Source organism: Colias croceus, chromosome 22, assembly GCF_905220415.1.
Source record: "Colias croceus chromosome 22, ilColCroc2.1".
Classification (NCBI taxonomy): Eukaryota; Metazoa; Arthropoda; class Insecta; order Lepidoptera; family Pieridae; genus Colias; species Colias croceus.
Window position 1 is genome coordinate 8,024,807 of NC_059558.1, and position 12,100 is coordinate 8,036,906.

The window sequence follows — 12,100 nt, forward strand, 5'->3', positions numbered from 1 at the left end:
AAACACCGGTCATGGGACCTTTTCCCATTATACCGCTACCTGCTAGCTGGACCCGGATGATGATTACCCAGCTCACTAGCACTGCTCAGAGAGCAGAATGGTCAAGCAGATCTGACTGCAAGCAAGCCAGAGAAGCCCTACCGGACATTGACTCGAGACTTGCACGTCGGCTTCTCAACCTACGTAGAGTGCAACTACGTGTAATAACAGGGACCCTCACAGGGCACGGCCCCTTTAACAAACATCTCTTCAATCTAGGGATCACAGACAGTCCGCTATGTAGAGCATGCATGGCGACCGAGGAAACGGCAGCCCACGTCATCATGGAATGTAAGGGGGTTGCGGAGTACAGGGCAAGACACCTGGGGTCTCCTGGGTCCCTCCCCGAAGCCTTTGGCAGCCCTCACAAGCTGCTTGGCTTCATGGAGGAGCTCGGGTGGTTTCAGTTTTAGCTGGTTTCCCCCACCTCCCTCTCTCACGCAAAATAGGCGCTTGACGTCGAGTTGCGGAGAAATGCCCGTCTATAACGGCATTTTTTATTGTTTGTTATGATCATTGACTACAGCACAACAATAACAATATCTTAAAACGGCATAAACGATATCGAAAAAAGTTTAAAACGAACAATTCGTAACTTCGGCTTAACCGCACAAATCACAAATTTCGAGTAACTCTTAAAAAGTGGTAAAAGATTATTCTCAAACTCAATGATTTCTTACCATAAAATTAAACAAATAATATGTTAACATATCTGCATACAAAAAAATCGTGAAAAACACTTCAAACTTTTTTTATCGGCAAATTTGTAAGTGGCCAAGATTCCGTGCCGGTGAGTGTATATAGAAAAAAAATGTGTGCGTGTACTAGTGTACACACAGTGAAACTTCTTTATGACCTTATTTTTTTAAAAATAATTTACTAGGGTGTCCCACTATTGGTATACTAAGCGCGAAGGGACTTGTAGTTTTGCATGTACACTGATCACGTAAAAAATACTTAAACAACAAAATTACGTCAAAAATGTTTGTTAAATTTTTCCTTAAAATCCATGTTTTCTTCTGTAACTTCGCGCAGCCGGCATATACCGCTTCGCTAATGTAAGCATTTTCTCTATGAAAACATAATTTTAAAACATAGCTCACGTGCGGGTGGCAAAGTTAGGCGGGCTGCTTGTTAGGGGTGTACACATAGAGTTTTAAGAATTCATCTATTTGAAAAAAATGCTGAAATTTTTAAGTATTTTTTACGTACTCAGTGCATGAAAAAAGTATAACCTCCTTTGAGTTTAGTATACCAACGGTGGGACACCCTGTATACAACTTTACAGAAATATGAATCACGCGTGGTAGGGATAAGAAAAAGATGGCGCGTAACGGAAAAATGTCACGCGTAACGAAAAAATGTTACGCTAAATTTTTTTCCAAACCCGATAAAGAAGTTTCACTTCAAAAAAAATATGCGCATTACGAATGTCACAATTGATATGAAATTTTTTAATTGATTCATTTATATAATTACAAAATTTGTTCAATTCAACATTTTCCTTACGAAGTACTTGCCCTGCGATTGACGATTCGGCCACAATTTACATTCAAGTTTAGCTTACATATACATTAACGCACACGATTATAGCATCTATTACGAGTTTATACAGTAAAATATCGTGTGTAATGTTTTCGTATTGAATAACAAATTTGTCACATGTACACAAGTTGCCTATTAAGGCAATGAAATCAGTGGTATTAAGGTCAGAACTCAGAGCCTTATGAGTTGCATTAAAATTGTTAAGAGGAATTATGTTTTTCGATACGACCCAGTGGTTCAGTAGTTAGAGTAATGGATAGGGGGTTCGATTCTTATGAGATTTTTTTTTTATATGAAATTATGAATGGTTTTGTCATGTTCGTCTTCCGGTTGTTTGTGTGGGCGACATACTTATGAAAACAAAATGGCAAATCAAATAAATCTTTATTTGAATTTACCTTTATGATATGGATTTGTCTCCGCTTAGATTAGAATAATTGTTGTTAAAAATTATAGACGATTCCAGGGCGCACATTTTTCATTAGAAACATTGATTAGAAATAGCTCTTAAAACACAGTAGTATTAATTGAAATATGTATGTATTGTATACCTACTCTTCAAAAAATTATACATCACAGATTATACATAAGTAATTTTGTAATGGCGCGGCCGCGGCGTTGCGGCGCGGGCGTTGCGGTCCTATTCTTGCTGGTGTTCAAAAAATTAACGTCACATTTGAAGTTTGAACTAATTTATATGCCTTAAAAATATAATTTATTAAATAAATCCCTCTTTCTATTGGAAAAATCGCATAACATATTTTTTAAACAAGTTTTTCTTTAAAAAATCTCACTACAGTTACAATTCTATTATTTACAAGTATATTCTTAATTAACAACACTCCCTATTTTATTGTTTCCTTTTTCCAGGTTAATATCTTGAATTCTAGTTATAGCATTCAAATGAGAAATTAAAAAAAATCTCATGTTAGCATCTTGTTAAGCTCGTTGCCATGGCGACGGAGTGGGTGTGAAATTACCGCTAATGGAGCGAGTCTGATTACAAACCATTGTCTGGGCTTTAATCATTTACAATTAAGCGCTTTCGCTCAATATAATCCCTGCTTTTATAATAACATTTAAATAAAGTATTTGTATTTGTATTCTTGTATTCAGGCTAAAGCTTCATGAATGTTAATAAATTAGGTACCTACCTATTTTGCCTATCTTGTTGGTGGTTGTTGAATGAAAGGCAAATAGAAGAATATATATACATATTTATAATATATTATATACTAGGTTTTATATTATTTATAAAACCTAATAAATTATATACTAAAACCTTCCTCTTGAATCACTCTATCTATTTAAAAAAACCGCATCAAAATCCGTTGCGTAGTTTTAAAGATTTAAGCATACAAAGGGACATAGGGAAATAGGGCCAAAGAAAGCGACTTTGTTTTATACTATGTAGTGATAAATTGGAGAAGGACATAGGTTAATTTTATTGAAACGAAAAGACAAAATATAGAAAGGTTGTATTAGGGGATGGAAATTTTATACTTATATTTATATGATAGGTAAATGCCTGATAATAATATGTGCAATATTAAAAAGGAAGGTGACGCTAAATGTTGTTTTGTAATACATAGATACTAATATTATTTTAATTGTATGTAATACATCGATTAATTTTCTAGCATAGACTATCTTAAAATCTAAACCAATATTCCATAAACGAAAAATACTTAATCAAAATCATTCATTGAGACTTAAAAACACTGGTAACTGAAGAGATTAGAGAATCCAATAAGTACCTACTACATTTATGAAAAAAATTGTCAATTTTCTCTATGTACACTACAACAACATTAGATTCAAAACTTCAGAAAGCTGAGAACTAGCCAGACAATTTGCACTATTATAAAACCTCTTGCGATATTATCGATCGCACATGAGTCAGGCTTGCGTCATCCCTCCCGCACCCCTAACTAGGGGATGGGTTACACGAAAAATGGATTATCTATACTTATATAAAGGGATAATGAATTATTTTCCTGTTTGGTTTAACGCGAGTAAAATAAGGTGTAATAATGTTCGATTATTATCTTGATATTGACTACAATAAAATGTAAAATGAAGACGTAGGTAGCTGGTGATTTTTTTAATAAGGTAATAATTACTAAAAACCTATAAATGTTATTATAAATTCCATATTAAATAGGAATTAGAAAACTGAAATCTTTCGATTTAACTCTACACTGTCAACACAGAAATTCATTCAATTAAAGACTATTCATAGATAACATTATTTTAAAGTGAGTATGTATGTATTTACTTCACAAATAAATTAAAGTTATTTTATTTAAATAAATTGTGGTTTATAAACACGTAGGTGTTGATTCTTGCAATTCTCTGAATGACATTATATAAACAACCTCCAACAAAACTTATGCCAATTTTATTATTACTTGGTGGATAATAGGTAGTATTATGCAAACTAATTTAATCATATTATTTGTTTTAATTAGTATTCATTGTCCTATCCTATCCTATTCTACCCTATCCTTCTACTAATATTATAAATGCGAAAGATTGTGAAGATGGATGTGTAAGATCGTGATATGGATGTGTTTGTTAATCTTTCATGCAAATACTACTGAACCGATTACAATGAAATTTAGCACAAATATAGAGGGTAACTTGGATTAACACATAGGGTAGGTTTTATTCCGAAAATCTGCGGGTTTTTCTTTGAAAACGCGAGCGAAGCTTCGGGCGGAAAGCTAATTTTGCATATGATTAAAAAATGCACTGTATTTTGACCGTTTATAATAAATTATTATCGTAATAGCTAAAAAATCTTTGTGCGCAATAGGCATTATACGGGTAATATTTTTTTTTATCTATAATTAGTTTTGCTTAGCAACCAAATCCAATAACAACCGAATTACTTAGGTAGGTTAATATTACATTATTATGTCTAGTAAAAATGACTATGATAATAGATTTTGTTTACCTATACAATAAAATAATGATTTGAATAATGAGTTTTAAGAACTACAATGCATGCTTCTAGTGTAGTTTTTTTGAAATAGTTCTATTTTGTACTTAATACAGAAATAAGACAAAATAGGTAACTGAATAACCTATGGTTTATGTAGCTTACTACAGCTGGGAAAATAAGTTTTACAATTGATAGAGCAGTCTTTGAGTTCTTTCGCTACATCAAAAAATACAAAACAAATCTGTCTTCTTTATAACATTGTAGATAAATTATCTTTTTATATAGATAATTATGTAACCACGTAGGCATATATCAACAATAACCAGACGGTAGACACCCGCCCTCATCACCGTCGAAAACAATATGCGGATATCTTTCTGACCTTACATAGAATTGTAGTAAGGTTGAGTTGAGAAGTTATTTAATAGGAGACTACATGTCTACATATACATGACTTCAAGTAACTACACTACCTACTTAATATTAACCATGACATGTACCGGAAAACGAATTACGACTCTATCATCAGGATAGGCTTTCTTCATTTGATATAAAACTCGTATTTCAATCTCTTTCATTGATAAGAAGAGAAGCTACGTACCTTCATAATATAAATTAATATGACAGAATAGACAAAGTGACCGAATAGAGAAAGTTACATATTTAGTTCTACCGTGGACTAGCAATTAGCATGGATACTAGGAATCTAGATTTTAATGCTGTATGGTGGTAGGTACTTATATAATTTATAAATACTATTCATATATGTTAGAATTTAATACCTAATTTACATTCGAAGACAAGTAAAAGCTAAAAAAATATACGGATTAGGTATTTTAGTAAAAAAGTCAACTTTTAAAGCTTCTAAACTACCTTTCTAAAAGACTCAGTTTGGAAGTCGTAGGAACCAATCAATACGGTCATAGATGAATAGCGTAGATGTAGAACAAATAAAAGTTTCAACGAATATTGTTCATTTAAATTATGAATATTAAAGTAGTTATAATATGTGAAGTGAAAAATATGCGAAAGTACTCTTTACTATAAATAAATAGTTAGGTACTTTACATAGAAAAAAATCTTCATTACATCCTATATAATATAACTAAATGTTTGTAGGTATTAAAAACTTAGTAACAAAACTTTAAAGCATATTACATATCTACATATAGATATTTCAAATGATACCCTGTATTATCTAAAGTAACTGACCTACACAATTCGTCCGCTCTACAAAAAGGAATACTTTCAAATTTTGCATATTTTTGTTATTTTATAGACCAGCTATATCAGTAGACAATGAGAACTTTTAATACAAACCTCTAGTTCGTGTGGTTAACGCGTTATAAATATGTACCAAACCAACTTGTTAGTGAATATTACAACCTAGGTATAGATTACTTAATGAAATTTCATTCATAATTGCAATACCATTAACAAAATAATCTTTGGCCCGTAGGCGTAGTGAGTCACAAGGTACGTGGGTTTGATTCTGAGTGAAGTCATCTGGCGGAGTGGGCCCAAGGTTCGAACAGCATGCCCTAATTTAGTATGAATAGTTATGCAATTTCGGTACTTGTTTTTTGTAATGATATTTTAACTGGCTTGTACGTAACATTTGTGAAAAGCTGTTTCTTTCAGTTTTATGTTCTTTGATGTGAGGAAATTAATAGTGATTATGGTAGGTAGTAAATAATTTATAATATTTAATATGTAACTACATACTTATAAAGAGCTTCTAATGTAAGCTTAATATAGAAAAATCACCTTTAAGTCGGTCGTCTTTTTAAAAAAAAGAAAAGCCTTTTTCTCGTTAAAGAATACACAGTTAGTAATACACAGAATTCAGATTTCAGACGAATCTTACGACACAATATATAACGCTAAAATCCAATAACATTACAGGGTGTGCCAAAATATAGTTTTATAATGGTCATCTAAAAAAAAATCCTTCTTCGCACAGTCGAGAAAGCCGACTTAATAAGTAAATTACATTTAATACACTTAAGATAATTTAATTGATACAGAATAAGTAAAAAGAATAGAGATATAGTAAAAAGTAAAAACCAGCCCACGCGTTTATAACCGAATTCTGTAAATTAAAATTATTGTTTACCTTTTTTGTCCTTCTGGCTATTAATGTGTCTTTTAAATGTTTGTGGAGTATAATTTATTTTCTTCATATTTAGTTTAAATAACATGAAAGTGATTTAATGTGTTATATTTTTCTTGATGACTTATAATATATGTATAATATTATATTAATTATTATCTGTGCTTTAACTACTTATATTTTTTAATCCACTGATCCGATCTGGATGGTGCGTGCTGAAGGAGCGTCTCAAATAAATACCTATATTTTCCTACGTAAAAAAAACACCAAATCCTTCATTTTGTCGCATTAGTTAAAAAACCTACAATAAAATTATATTTAAAAGTATTTCTGTTTCAATGTTTTCGTACACTCGATTTTCGCTATCATTACAATTATTCTATTGTGCCCTATTGTGTCCTATTATGCCCTATGAGGGACCTTGTATTGGTTTGTGTTCAATTATACAATCAGGGGACTCTCGCCATCAATTTTATTTCATGTGGGAGGTCGGTGGTGCACAGAGCAATGATTCATTAGAGACATTTTATTGATAAAAATTTTAAGAAAATGACATAAGAAAAAAAAAATACTGTAATAAGTTTTGATAGCTCCATGAAATCAAAATCAAAAATTTATTTAATGTTTTATTTTCAAACTCAAGCTCAAACATTTTATTTATTCAATTAGACTTGTTTTAGATTACTTAACTGAATTTGAAAACTCTTTCACCAGAAAAAACATACTACCTAGTTAAATAAGCTAGAGTTAGACAATAGATTGACAAGGGCGTGGCCTGATAAATTAGCTTATAAAAGACATTTCAATTTCCAAGAGGAAATTAAATATATCATCTTTAATAAGCTGTATGTTCAAAATACATTCACTATAGAACTAGAGTTCATTTTTTCTATAGAGAATCTTTCAATATAAGCTTGTTACCTAACCTTTTAGGTAACTGCAAAGGAGAATGTCAGGAACACCGCTTCTCACATATTTTCTCAGCAATCCCCCTTTCCCCACCCCTCATCTTAGCTGCATTGAACCTGGCTCTTGTGTGAGATATTGTATAATGTAGAGCTAGTACCTACTTATTGATTTTTACTTTTTAGTATTGCAGCTTCGCTTTGTAGCTTTCATATGAAATATGCGCGTTTTAAAATGAATATAGTTTCATATTACAATAATTAAGATTAAGAATTAAGATTGATTAGATATATAGATATTTAAAATATAGTTTTGTACTATTCTTTATGATTAACATAGAATAATATAATGTTCAAATTTGTAATTCGCATAAAATTTAAGGTTTTGATTGATATAAGTATCGTGAATTAAATCTCCCATCTATCTCTTTTCTACATATACGAACTTTTAAATGTACCTATCACCAATAATTTAACCTAATTAGTTATAATATTAGTACGATAATAAATTTTATTTAATATATAAATATGTACGTTTAAAACCTGCCTCTGTGTTTTATTAATCTACACGCACGTGCGTAGGCGAAAGCAGTTCCTAGTACACGACCAACTTTTTTTGCGGTTAAGAAGCCTAAAATAGGCTCTATGTCTATACAAAATGTATATGACCTTCCTATATTATCTGTAAAACTGAAAACAGATTATAAAAGTAATTGTCTATGGACTATGACCATTTGTCTTACTTTACGTAGTTCAAAGCTAAAGGTAGTTTTTCTATTGAGATCTTTGATAAACTTTTGGACTTTGAAAGCACCCATCGTTGTTAAGTTAATTTGCTTTACGTAGTGAACTAGTTACTATGCCATAGTTTCTCTTGTTTTATTGTATAGTCGATCGAATAAAAATTGTATATTCTTATCTTAGATTCTTATGATATCTGTATCTACGTCATATCATAATGTTATGTATTCAAATCGATTCAGCTGTTTTCTGATTTAAATACATTTACAGATGCACTACAGATGGAATGATAAATTTCATAGGTAGTTAGGTATGATTAAGATATGGTACCTATTTAAGTTTATACAGATATTAATTGTATTTCTTTAGATAAAACACTTTTTATTTTACTACTTAAATATGAAATATAGCGGCCAACCGTTATAACATTTTTCGTTCTCCATGCAGTTTTTCCGTTTCAAAAAGTTATTCAAATGATATCTCATTTCTTTATTACTTTCAATGTATTATACGTATTTTATTCCAACATTCAATACATTCCTAAAATCTAGCCCACTTCCCGTTGCCATGGAAACGGGTTCCCAAGTTAATCCTGTACGAGCGAGATGGCGCTATGCGGTAACCACGCGGCGTCTCTGTCTGGCGCGTAGAAGCGTCCAGAAAGGACAGAAGTCTGTATGGAGCCTAGGTATTGCGGAGGCTGGATGAAACGATATTTGTAAACCCTGATTATGTTAACGAACGATTAGTTAAATCATAGTTTAATAAAAACCTAGATTATTTCTAAGTGCATCGTTACCGTATGCTAAGCGCATCATTGAGTTGATTAGACTTCTAAGTTCTAACACAGCTTCTACCACGGAATAAAGATGCTCTGTTGTAAGCTCAGATTATTAAAATTATGAGTCTATAACTCTATGCGATATCTAATATTATTGTTATCGGTATTATAGGTACAAATAAACGAGAAAGAAACAAATTCACTTACAGTTGCTACGAAATTTTGACTGTAAAATGATTTTTAAAGCACATCGATCTTTTATAATTAAAACCTGAAATGCATAAAGATATTTCGCGATTTTAAGTTTTGATAAAGTTAAGCCAAAAGTTTAATGTCCATTTTTTTATAATTTTAATAGACTGAGGTAAATACCTCTATCTCTAATCTAAATAGATTCTAAATTCTAAATATTTTGTTCTTTTCAAAACCTCTTCTACAGAAGATCGATACATCGATAGCAATAAAAGACAATAGGAGTGTCTGTTTGTAATATTAAAATATCCGCTTTTTACTAAATGTAATTGGATGTATACACGCTAGGTACATATACCAAAATAGCATTTTTACCATTTTTGTCTGTCTGTGCCGGCTTTAAATCGCTGGAATGGCTAGACCGATTTTGACGGGAAATTCACTGGCAGATACTTAGCTGATGTAATAACGAGTGATCAACGAAGAATAAAATAGATAAGAATTAAAAGGACAAATCCAATTACGCGGTTGAAACCGCGGGTTGCATCTCGTCTCATTTCAATGTGATTGAGAGAGGTTGTGAAAAATGTATTGTACAAGTAAATAAGGAAGTCTGTTCCGCTTACATAGTTAAACTGCAGATATAGCCTATAGGCTGTTAATTCTAATAAATTAACTAATAATATGGAGCCACAAAACAGAGCCATTTAATAATTTCGGATGGAAAGCTAGAAACATAAGTTATTGTATTCATGTAGTGACATAATCAATTAACAACATAGCTTTAATTATAAGAAATAACGTATAGTTTGTGACTTTTATTACCTTTCTCATACATGGGACACGCCCATACAGTAAACCAGAGCTTAAACTCAGGTTTCCTACATTGTGTTAGCTAGCCTCGATCCAGGCAGTATTGATCGGCACCAGTCTGACGACCTAGTGCTTATATACTACCTAGATTTAGTATATATGGGATTTTAAATTGCTGACTGAGAGCTCTCGTTAGCGTAAACTTTTCAGAGTGGGCAAATATTAAAGCTGATTATGTTTGGTTGTCTGGAGTTTTTCGTATTATATTTATTTGCTAGCTTTTATTGTTCACGACTTTTTCCGCGTTGAATGAAAATTTGCAAGCAACTCTTATTATTTTTAACTGTAAAAGCAACCTATAACTACTTAGCTGTTATTTAAATCTTTGTTTAATTCATGCCAGAAGTTTCGTAAATTTATTGTAACTAACTGATTTTTATTTATCTGCTATATGAAAATCATTAAGTAAATTGGCAATCATTCAATGAATACATATATGTATTAATTCAGAATCTGAAAATTACATCTGTGATAATTTCCCCCATTTTTCTTATAGGTTGCTGGTTGGTACCTTAGAGTAGGAATAATTATGTATAAGCAAGTTGGTATTTTTTTCGATATGTGCGTACCATAGTGCGTACTTATGTACAGGTATAGTTTTAAAATATTCATAATATTACATGGACCTTCCGTCTATGCAATAGGAATAGCATATTATGTAATAAGAAAGCCATATTAAAAATAAAAAATGAACATTAAGTAACTTGTATCTAATTATAGTAGGTACAAGATTGCATCCAAAAATGTACTTCAATATAAAGAAACATTATATACAGCTTTATTAAAAATAATATATTATACATGCATAACTGGCTTTATTCTGGCATGCCTTAATAGGCGGGTACGGTAATAAAATAAAACGATTTCGGCATTGCGGCATTACACGGAAATGCGAAGAATGACATAACATACTTTTTTTTAATTTCTACAGATTAAACTCGGGACACAGACCTCTTTGGTACCTGTACTATATGAATTGAGGATTAGGGGGGGATTTTTTTGCCCCTAACTAATTACCTAGGTCCTAGACTCCGAGCTAAAATATAATATACTTACCTACCTATGGACATATTGTGATTTACTACATATTACTATTTACTGCCCCTTAATTAATTGTAAATTTAGATTTATATTCATACGAATTAATTTGAATCTTCTCAAATGACCGTTCGTATAAATGTATAAAGTAAAAATATTTTTGATTTTTTTTTTCAAAAGAACGTCCATAGTGCTCTGAGTCTATAGTACCTACCTAGTAGTCACAGAGTACATTATTATAATTCTGAGTAGGTACTAGTAGTTATGAAAAGTTTACAGCTTACATCACATCTCTTACCCACGTCTGTAAGTTACATATTAGATTGATATAATTAATAGTTATACAACAAAAACTATTACCTAACTGTAAAATCGTAAAACGGACCATGTTACTAATTTTTTATATCATGGTGCGTATTTTTTACTAATTTTAATATCCATTTGCGTCTCATCTACACTAATATTATAAAGCTGAAGAGTTTGTTTGAACGCGCTAATCTCAGGAACTATTGGTCCGATTTAAAAAATTATTTCGATGTTAGATAGCCCATTCATCGAGGATTCGAGGAAGGCTATAATATATTATTATATTACCATCATGCTAAGACCAACAGGAGCGGAGCCACGCGGGTGAAACCGCGGAGCGCAGCTAGTTCTATATATTATGTAGGTATAGGTAAATCAATAATCATTTCCGATTGTCTATGTTCAATCTAGCGAATCGCCGGCCAGAAACAATGTTCTTTTTATTTTAAATCTATTGCGGATTGTGTAATAAAATTTATTAATCCAATTTATGACTATAGGTACCTATTGTCTGTAATCCTTACGTACCTATACGTAATATGTATTAAGTTAATTTTTTTGTTTGTCTTTCTTTCACGTATACGATTTGTAGGTAGAGTGATGTAGACTATTTTTTTAAC